Here is an 11,382-nt window from a genome sequence, read left to right as displayed (position 1 = left end):
CAGGAGACTCGCTTGAGCCCAGGAGTTGAGGTTGCTGTGAGCTGTAATGCCACGGCACTCTACCCAGGGGGACAGCTTGAGGCTCTGTCTCAAAAAAAAAAAAGAAAAGAAAAGAAAAGTAAATAATTTATAAAACATTTAAATTTGTAAAATTTCTTCCATATGCAGCAGGCTAGGAGCATTGGTTCATGCCTGTAATCCAAGATGATTCCCCACACATACCAAAAAATGCAGATCTTCCAGAGTGGAATTATTGAAAACATGATCCAATCTCAGATTTGACTTAAAAATGGGGAAAACTTTTAATGGCACAATTATTTTAAGTATATTTGAACACCATATAACAATTGCTTATCCAAACAAAGTATCTGGAATAAATAGGGATTTTCTGTAGGTCTTGTTTCATGTTTACATTGAGAATTGCCACAAAGTCAAAAAGTACAGAAGGTGGGACAAAGTGGCTCAAGTCTATAATCCCAGCACTCTGAGAGGCTGAGGCAGATGGACCACTTGAGCTCAGGAGTTCCAGACCAGGCTGAGCAAGAGCAAGACCCCATCTCTACTAAAAACAGAAAAATTAGCCAGGTGTTGTGGTGGGCACCTGTAGTCCCAGCTACTAAGGAGGCTGAGGCAAGAGGATCCCTTGAGCCCAAGAGTTTGAGGTTGCAGTGAGCTCTGATACCATGGCACTCTAACCAGGCAACATTGTGAGACTCTGTCTCAAAAAAAAAAAAAAATTCTTATGGGGACATTTCCCATAAATGTTAAGTTGATTAAAAGAATATTATAAGAATATTACGTGAGGGCTGCACCTGTTGTTCAGTGAGTAGGGCAACGACCCCATATACCAAGAGTGATGGGTTGGAACCCAGCCCCAGCCAAACTGCAACAAAAAATAGCCAGGCGTTGTGGCAGGCGCTTGTAGTCCCAGCTACTTGGGAGGCTGAGGCAAGAGAATCACCTAAGCCCAAGAGCTGGAGGTTTCTGTGAGCTGCAAAGTCATGGCACACTACCAAGGGCAACAAAGTAACACTCTGTCTCAAAAAAAAAAAAAAAAAATATATATATATATATATACACATATATATAATAAAAATAAGAATATTATGTGAATCAAGCAAGACATGCACTTTACAACCAATAACAACAAGGCTTGATACTGGAAAAGTGGCGCCCCAGCCAGCTCAGCTGAGCAAGGCTGGGGGACCTGCCACCTCTGTCTTGGTGGCAGCAGCTGGCAAAGGAACCAGCAGGCTGGAGCAAGGAGGGGAGCTTCCCTCCCCCACCAGAGGCTCCAGTAGAGCAGCGCTAGAGGACCTGCCAGCTCTGCCTTGGCGGCAGCTGGCACAAAAAACAGCAGGCTGGAGCAAAAGGGAGAGCTTTCCTCTCCCACCGGAGGCTCCAGTAACAAAAAAGACTGGACCAAACAGGGGAAAACACTGGCGATTCCTCCAGTGCATCCCTGATTGGTCCATTTTCAATCCTGCTCCTGACTGGTCTATTTTATAGACCAATCAGCTAAGCTCTCAGCTCATTAGATGACTGCCCCTATATAAACCCCTGAGCAGAAAGCCTAAGGGCAGATCATCACAGATCCTCAAGGAAGATAGGGCCAAAGAGCAAGATTTTGGCAGATCGTCAAGGAAGAGAGAGCAGGAGACCAAAGACCTCAGCAGATTGACTCTTTGTAAGAGCTGTAACACTTGCATCCTGCTCTGTAAGGAGGTTTGGCTCTTTGTAAGAGCTGTAGCACTTGAATCCTTCCCTGCAAGGAGGTTTGGCTCTTTGTAAGAGCTGTGACACTTATATAAAACCTACCTTATCCTGCTCTGTACGGTTTGGCTCTTTGTAAGAGCTGTAATAATACCTCTGTAAATAAAACCTAACTTACTGTCCATCCTGTGGTCCATCGATTCATTCATCGAATCGTCAAGACCAAGAACCTGGAAATTCAAAGTCAAAAATCCAGTATCAGGCTGACCTTTTGTTCTCCTTTATATTGACCTGCCCTTCAAAGAAAAGTAAGCCAAAATTCTACACTGGAAGGAGGCAGGTGTTGAGAGTTTGAAAATAATCTTAAAGTGAAACAAACAGACCAGGTGCAGTGGCTCATGCCTATAATCTTAGCATTTGGGGAGGCAAAGGTGGGAGAATTGCTTGAGGCCAGGAGTTGAAGACTAGCCAAGGCAACATTAGCTATTAAGGTTTCAACATACGAATTTGGGGAAAACACCAACATAGCAAAAGCCAAGAAGGGAAAAGAGAAGGAAATGAGATAATGGACAAGTAGTTGTATAATGATTTTCAGCCACTCCTGTTGGAACACCTGAAGCACTTAATTGGTTGAAGAGGAGAAGAGAACAAAATAACCAAAAGGACTACAGAAGTATAAAAGAGCAGTAATTTCTGGCTGAGCAGGGTGGCTCCCAGCACTCTGAGAGGCCAAGGGAAGAGGATTGCCTGAGCTCAGGAGTTAGAGACCAGCCTGAACAAGAGAGTAAGACACCATCTCTACTAAAGTAGAAAAATTAACTGGGTGTGGTGACCAGTGCCTGTAATCCCAACTACTCAGAGGCTGAGGTAGATCACTTGAACCTAGGAGCTTGAGGTTGCTATGAGCCAAGGTGACACGGTGGCACTCTAACATGGGGCAACATAGTGAGACTATTTCCCCTCCCAAAAAGTATAGTCTAAAACATATAGTCTTCATATAGTCTGAAACAATATAAAAGGAAAGATTCTTTTTTTTTTCTTTGCAGTTTTTGGCCAGGGTGGGGTTTGAACCCACCACCTCCGGTATATGGGGCTGGTGCCGCAACAGGTGCCACCCTTTTTTTTTTTAGTAATGCTACTCAGTGTGAGCCAAAGTTCTGGAAAGTGAGGAAACAGGACAAACCTTTCCTGAAAGGAGATTACTTCCAAGTGGACTTAGGAATAACTAAAAGAAGATAATGTTAATCCTTTTTTTCTCCCCATGTGCTACTATTTCCCCTTTTCCCCACTCCCATACCTAATTAAAACTGAGGAAAACCTATTAAAGTTCATCAGGGTCAATGCCTGATAGCAACTTCACTGTGGACAGTGAAGTGACAATTCTCAATTAATATTTGTTTTAGTTCTTTCTAGGTAGACTAAAACCTTATTACAATTATATTCCAATAGTTTCCTGCATAATTACATGTGATGTTAACCTCAGTAACAGCAGGGACATGGTCAGCCTTATTCACTCCTGCATATCCAGCACCAAGACAATGTCCAACACTTAATAAATACTCAATACATGGCTCGGCACCTGTAGCTCAGTGGCTAGGGCACTGGCCACGTACACTGAAGCTGGCAGGTTTGAACCTGACCCGGGCCTGCCAAACAACAATGACAACTACAACAAAAAAATAGCCAGGTGTTGTAGCAGGCACCTGTAGTCCAAGCTACTTGGGAATCGAGGCAAGAGAATCACTTAAGTGCAACAGTTTGAAATGGCTGTGAGCTGTGATGCTACAGCACTCTACTGAGGATGACACAGTGAGACTCTGTCTCAAAAAAATAGCTGGGCACAGTGGCTCACACCTGTAACCCCAGCACTTGGGAGGCCAAGATGGGTGGATTGCCTGAGCTCACAGGTTCAAGACCAACTTGAGCAAGAGCAAGACCTCATCTCAAAAAATAATAATAAAATAAAATTGAAAATTAAAAAAAAACTCAGTAAATGTATATTAAATACTGGAAAAATACAAAGAAGCCAAGGGCTATCAATTCTTGTCATGGAGAAAAGATACAGAAAAGTAAAAGCTGATAGAGCACATGATACAGTTCAAATCAGTGATACAGATAACAGATCAGTGATTCAGTGATGCAATTTACTCTGGTGTAAGGGAGGAGAGAATTCTGTCATTACGCATCTAAAATACAAGTATTTAGAAGCTACTCCTCCACAATGCATATGAAACTATCAGTTATTCTCACTTGTGCCTAGAAAGGGAATATTTCTGGTATGTCAATGACCACACTGTTCAACACAGTAGCCACTTGCTACATATGGTAATTTAAATTAAAAATTACACAGCTCATTTGCATTAACCACATAGATTTTAAAATGAGACTAACATCAACTCTTAATGGCGTAATAATTATTTTGAGTATATTTAACCACCCAATTGCTTTTGCAAACAAAATAAAGGTGTATATTTGGATTAAATATGGATTTTCTATGATTTCATTTGATGTCTACACTGATAATTGCCAAATAGTCAAAAGTACACATAAGGGTAAGCCTGGGTGACAGAGTGAGATCATGTCTCAAAAAAAAAAGTATACACAAGTCCAGAGGTTACCACATTGGACAATGCAGATACAGAACATTTCCATCATCAGAGAAAATTCTACTGTACAACTTTGGTCCATATCATGCTGCATTATAACATAAAAGTAGCAAAAATGTTATAAAATGAGAGAAATAAGTCGCAAGCACAGGCGCACACACACAGCATTAAGTAAGGTGCTCAATATCAACCCAGCGTCTAGGTAAGCCAAATTATTTTCTTTCTGATAAATCTCACTTCTTTCCAAACATATGCACTAATTTAGTACAGATAATTTTGTATAATTTTTTTTTTGAAACATGAGTCTCATTTCCTTGCCCTGGGTAGAGTGCCATTGTCTCATAGCTCATAGCAATCTCCAATTCTTAGGCTCAAGTGATCCTCCTACCTCAGTCTCCCGACCAAGGAGAGAGAGAGAGAAACTACAGATGCCCACCACAACAACCAGTTAGTTTTTCTGTTTTTAGTAGAGATGGGATCTTGCTCTTTTTTTTTTTTTTTTTCTAGAGACAGTCTTACTTTGTTACCCTTGGTAGAGTACCATGGCATCACAACTCACAGCAACCTCCAGCTTTTGGGCTTAGGCAATTCTCTTGCCTCAGCCTCTCAAGTAGAGGGACTACAGGCACCCGCCACAACATCCAGCTATTTTTTTGTTGCAATTTGGCCAGGGCCAGGTTCAAACCTTCCACCCTCAGTATGTGGGGCCAGCACCCTAATCACTGAGCCACAGGCACCACCCCAGGATCTCACTCTTGCTCAGGCTGGTCTCCAACTCCTGAGCTCAAGCAATCCACCCGCCTCAGCCTCCCAGAAGGCTGGGATTATTGGCCTAATTTTGTATAATTAAATGCACGTGAGTTTAGCAACCACTGGGAAACTCCAGAATGATTTGATATTATTAACCACTTACCCTACCCTGTCCTTCAAAGCCCAGCACTACCTCTTCGTGTGGTACGCAGTCTCTGTTCACATCTGCGTTTGTGGACTTGCACATTCCTCTTAGGGGCATTGGTTAACACCTTACAGCTTGTTGACAATTCATCTTTAGAAGTGGCTAAGTACTAGACTTCAGTAACACATCTGCCAAGCCACAGTTAGCCCTTGGCTTCTTTGTATTTTTCCAGTATTTAATATACATTTACTGAGTTTTTTTTTAATTTTCAATTTTATTTTATTATTATTTTTTGAGATGAGTTCTTGCTCTTGCTCAAGTTGGTCTTGAACCTGTGAGCTCAGGCAATCCACCCATCTTGGCCTCCCAAGTGCTGGGGTTACAGGTGTGAGCCACTGTGCCCAGCTATTTTAAGGTCTTCTGTCTATCTCTTCAGTTCCTCTCCAGAAACTGATAACGTTAGTCACCTCCAGAAAGGAACCAAGTCTGATAGCAAAAAGGAGTAGGAAAGCCAGATACAGTGGCTCACATCTGTAATCCTCGTTCTATGGGAGGCCATGGTGGGTGGATTGCTTGAGCTCAGGAGTTCAAAACCAGCCTGAGCAAGACCTTGTCTCTACTAAAAAACAGAAAGATTAGCCAGGCATTGTGGTGGAGTCCTGTAGTCTCAGCTACTTGGGAGACTGAGGCAGAAGGACTGGATGAGCCCAAGAGTTAGAGCTTAATGTGAGCTATGACGCCATGGCATTTTACCCAGGGTGACAGAATGAGACTCTGTCTCAAAAAAAAATTAAAAATAAAGAAGTAGGATGGAGAACTTTCATTACATGTCCTTTTACTTTTTTCAACCATGTAACTACATTAACTAATCACAGAAAGAAATAAAATTTAATTTTAAAAAATAATCTTTGAGATTCCACATATAAGAGAGATCACACAGTATTTGTCTTTCTGTGTCTAGCTTATTTCACTTAATGTAATCTCTTCTGGGTTCATTCATGTTGTCACAAACAGCAGGATTTTTTTTTCTTTTTTTAGGATTAAATGATATTCTGTTCTACCAGTACGGGTGTATATATATTTAAATGTATACATTTTCTTTATACATTCGTCTGTTCATAGACAAGTTGTTCCCACACCTTGGCTATTGTGAATAATGCTCCAGTGAGTGAACTGGGAGTACAGCTATCTCTTTCACACACTGATTTCATTTCCTAAAAAGTCTAATTCATAGAAGGAGAGAGTAGTATAGTGCTTGCCTAGCGCTTGAGGGTACGGGAAATAGGTAAAAGTTTTCAGTTGTAGGATGATAAGTTCTGGGGATCTAAAGTACAGTATGGTGACTATTGTCACTAATGTGAGATGTTAATAATAAGAAAAACTGGGTGTAGGGTATATAGGAACTCTTTGTACTAACCTCTAAATTTTCTATAAATTTGAAACTGTTCTGAAAAATAAAGTCTATTGTCTCAGTGCCCATGCTCAGTGGTTAGGGTGCCAGCTACATACACAGGGGCTGGTGGGTTCAAACCCAGTGTGGGTCTGCTAAATGACAATGACAACTACAACAACAACAACAACAACAACCAAAAAAATAGCTGGGTGTTGTAGCCAGTGCCTGTAGTCCCAGCTTCTTGGGAGGCTGAAGCAAGAGAATCCCTTAAGCCCAAGAGTATGAGGTTGCTATGAGCTGTGACACCCCAGGACTCTACCAAGGGTAACATAGTGAGACTCTGTCTCAAAAATAAAAGTAAATAAATAAATAATAAAATCTATCATATTTTAAAATGGAAAATTATATAAAACAATGGTTTTCAGGCTCGGCGCCTGTGGCTCAAGTGGCTAAGGCGCCAGCCACATACACCTAAGGTGGCAGGTTCGAATTCAGCCCGAGCCGCCAAACAACGACGGCTGCAACCAAAAAATAGCCAGGCGTTGTGGCAGGCACCTATAGTACCAGCTACTTGGGAGGCAGAAGCAGGAGACTCGCTTGAGTCCAGGAGTTGGAGGATGCTGTGAGCTCTGATGCCATAGCACTCTACCCAGGGGGACAGCTTGAGGCTCTGTCTCAAAAAAATAAATAAGGAAATAAACAATGGTTTTCAGACTTAGAAAAACAGGCAGCACAGCACAGTAATTCTTGAAAGAAGGAAAACAACAGGAGACCTAAATTGCTTCACAGCCTATAGAGAATTTGCAAGCTGCCACTCAGGAAGGCCTTAAATAGAACCCACAGATTCTCTGAGCTGAGAAGACAAAGTTCAGAGTTTGGAGGCTCAAAAGCAGCTGGAATTTACAGAGTAGATTACCAGAGAAGAGAAAGCTGATAGTTGGAGAGTTCCAGAGATCTGTAGAGGATTGCCCTTAATTGTTAACCTGCATATTGATTAGCACATACGTGTATGAAAACCTGCCAGGGTAGGGAAAAGAACATCAGAAATAATCAAATGGAACAACTGCCAGAGCTGACACGGGTCAGGAGTTCTAGGTACTGCAAGCCAGGCTCCAAAGGCCTTTAAAAAATCACCTGATGTTGGCTCAGCACCTGTAGCTCAAGCAGCTAAGTCACCAAGCAACAGAGATGGCTGCAACCAAAAAATAGCCAAGCACTGTGGCAGGCGCATAGTCCCAGCTACTTGGGAGGCTGAGGCAGGAGAATCGCTTGAGTGCAGGAGTTGGAGGTTGCTGTGAGCTCTGATGCCATGGCACTCTACCCAGGGTACGGCTTGAGGCTCTCTGTCAAAAAAAAAAAAAAAAAAAGAAGCACCTGATGCTTTGGGTAGCATTTTCAGAAGGGTGCTGCCTCAGTACCAAACCCAAATCAGTCCAAGACTAAGACTGCCTAGAACTATCTAACTAGTTTAAAAGCAAACACCAAATTAATATTCAACATATCTAGCATTCAATAAAACATGCAAGAGAATGCAAAGAAGCAGAAAAATGTGATCCATAATAAACAGAAAAGTGATAATTAGAAATAGACACAAAAATGACACAGATGATAGAATTAATAAACAACTATTATAAATATATATTAAAGAAAGTAAAGGGTAGGGGTCATCTCTATGATTTATCTTACAAGGGTACAAGTAAATCTTTCTAAAAGCAGAGTATGAATGTCTTAATAACTAAGAAAATGACACAAAGGCTACATTAACCAGTTTGATGAGAGTATTTCAAACTGTATATGAAAACACCACACTGTACCCTGTGATTGCATTAATGTACACAGCTATGATTTAATAAAAAAAAAAAAAGAAAGGAAGTAAAGGGTACATATGGTAAAAGAGAGAGAAGAGAGAAAATATTTAAAAGGTATAAGTTGATTATGAACGACAATAAGTGCCATCAATATCTGAAAAGAAAAATACACTAGATTAAATTAAGAACAGGGCGGCACCTGTGGCTCAGTGAGTAGGGTGCTGGCCCAAGCCAAACTGCAACAAAAAAAAAATAGCTGAGTGTTTTCGTGGGGGCCTATAGCCCCAGCTACTTGAGAGGCTGAGGCATGAGAATCGCCTAAGCCCAAGAGCTGGAGGTTGCTGTGAGCTGTGACGCCACGCACTCTACCAAGAGTGATAAAGTAAGACTCTGTCTCAAAAAAGTAATAATTAATTAATTAAGAACAGATGTTGACAAAGGAAAAATTAATGAACTTGAAGAGACAGCAATAGAAAAAAAAAAGACTGAAAAAAATAACCCACAGATCAAATACACACAGTGAACACCAAACAAAAAATATATATGAAAAAATTAATACAAAGCATATCATAGTCAATTCACTTTAAACCAATGTGTATTAGTATCTATTATTGTATATCATTTTATCCCAAAACTTAGTAACTAAAAGCAACAAGCATTTATGATTTCACATTGTTTCTGGGGGTTAGGAGTCTAGGTGGTTTTGACTCAGGGTTTCTCATAGGGTTTTGTTTTTTTTTTTTTTTTGAGACAGAACCTCAAGCTGTCCCCCTGGGTAGAGTGCCATGGCATCACAGCTCACAGTAACCTCCAACTCCTGGGCTCAAGCAAGTCTCCTGCCTCAGCCTCCCAAGTAGCTGGGACCACAGGTGCCTGCCACAAAGCCCGGCTATTTTTTGGTTGCAGCCGTCATTGTTGTTAGGTGGGCCTGGGCTGGATTCGAACCTACCACCTTAGATGTATGTGGCTGGCGCCTTAGCCACTTGAGCCATAGGTGCTGAGCCTCTCACAGGGTTTTGATCAAATTGTTTACCTAGGAGGTAATCATCTGGGACTGGAGGATCCATTTCCAAGCTGACTTCATCAAAATCAAAAACCTTTGTTCTTCCAGCAACACTATTAAAGAAATTAACAGGCAGGCTATATACCGAAGACAATATTTGCAAAACATGCAATCTGACAAATGACTTGTTTCTAGAATATACAAAGAAGTCTCAAAATTCAACAATAATAAAACAAATAATACAATAAAAACGGGCAAAAGACTTGAATAGACACTTCATCAAAGAAGATACATAAATAGCAAATAAGCACATGAAAAAATACTGAATATCATTGGTTATTAGAGAAATGAAACTTAAGACAATAAGGTAGTATCATTATACACATTCTAAAATAGATAAAATTAAAAAGACTGACCATACCAACTTTTGGTAAGGATACCAGACAATGATCATGTTCATATACTGCTGAGGGAAATCTAAAATGGTATAAACACTTTTATAATTTTGTTGTTTCATAAAAATTCAACATATATCCAGCCTATGATCCAGACATTCCAATTCTAGGTATTTAACCTAGAGAATTAATTAACATGTCCATATAAACACATGTACATAGTCTTGTACAAAGACTTGTGCTTATTCCTAGCACTTTAGTAATAGTCACAAACTAGAAAAATCCAATGCCCATCAATAGGTGAATGGTAAGCATACTCTAGCAAATCAATACAATAGAATCAATACAATACATTCAGCAATAAAAAAATGAACTATTGGTGGCACCCGTGGCTCAGTGAGTAGGACACCAGCCACATACACCGATACTGGTAGGTTCAAGCCCAGCCCAGGCTTACTTAACAACAATGACAATAACAACAACAAAAATAGCCAGGCATTGTGGCAGGCACCTGTAGTCCCAGCTATCTGGGAGGCTGAGGCAAGAGAATTGCTTAAGCCCAAGAGTTTGAGGTTATTGCAAGCTATGATGCCACAGCACTCTACCAAGGGCAACATAGTAAGACTCTGCCCCCTCCCCCAAAAATGAACTTTTTGATATACTCAACAGCATGGATTAATCTCACAATGATTTTACTAAGTAAAAGAAGGTAGACAGGTTAGGCAGCTGTAGCTCAAGCAGCTAAGGTGCCAGCCACATACACTGAGGGGGCGGGTTCAAATCCAGCCCGGGCCCCCCCAAAACAACAATGACAACTACAAAAAAAAAAAAATAGCCAGGCATTGTGGCAGGCACCTGTAATCCCCACTGCTTGGGAGACTGAGGCAAGAGGATCATTTAAGCCCAAGAGTTTGAGGTTGCTGTGAGCTGTGACGGCACTGTACCCAAGGCAACAGCTTGAAACTCTGTCTCCAAAAAACAAAAAAAAGGTAGACAAATCAGTGGTTTCCTGAGGAGAGGGAAAGTAAGGGAGACTGTACAACTACAACATTACCTAACAAACTCAAGTATTGGAACCTAATGGTTTGTACCCTCATATTAATATGAAATTTTTAAAAAGGGCTGGGTGTGGTGGCCTCCTCACACTCTGGGAGGCCAAAGCCAGTGGATTGCTTGGGCTCAGGAGCTCAAGATCAGCCTGAGCAAGAGCAAGATCCTGTCTCTATTAAAAATAGAAAAACTAGTCAGGCATGATGGTGCATGCCTATAGTCTCAGCTACTGGAGAGACTGCGATAAGAAGAATGCTCAAGCCCAGAAGTTTGAGGTTGCTGTGAGCTATGATGACACCATGGCACTACCCAGGGTGAGGGAGTCTCTGTAGTAAATAAATAAATAAATTGTAAAAAGGAAGGACAAGGAAATGTTTGGGATGAAAATGTTCATTTCGGCTCGGCGCCTATAGCTCAACCGGCTAAGGCGCCAGCCACGTACACCCAAGGTGGCGGGTTCGAATCCCCAGCCCGGACCCGCCAAACAACAATGATGGCTGCAACCAAAAAATAGCCGGG

The sequence above is a fragment of the Otolemur garnettii genome, unplaced genomic scaffold (genome assembly GCF_000181295.1).
Source record: "Otolemur garnettii isolate 467f Iridium unplaced genomic scaffold, OtoGar3 scaffold00131, whole genome shotgun sequence".
Lineage (NCBI taxonomy): Eukaryota > Metazoa > Chordata > Mammalia > Primates > Galagidae > Otolemur > Otolemur garnettii.
The sequence above is the reverse complement of the archived record's forward strand: the minus strand, read 5'-3'. Positions refer to the sequence as shown.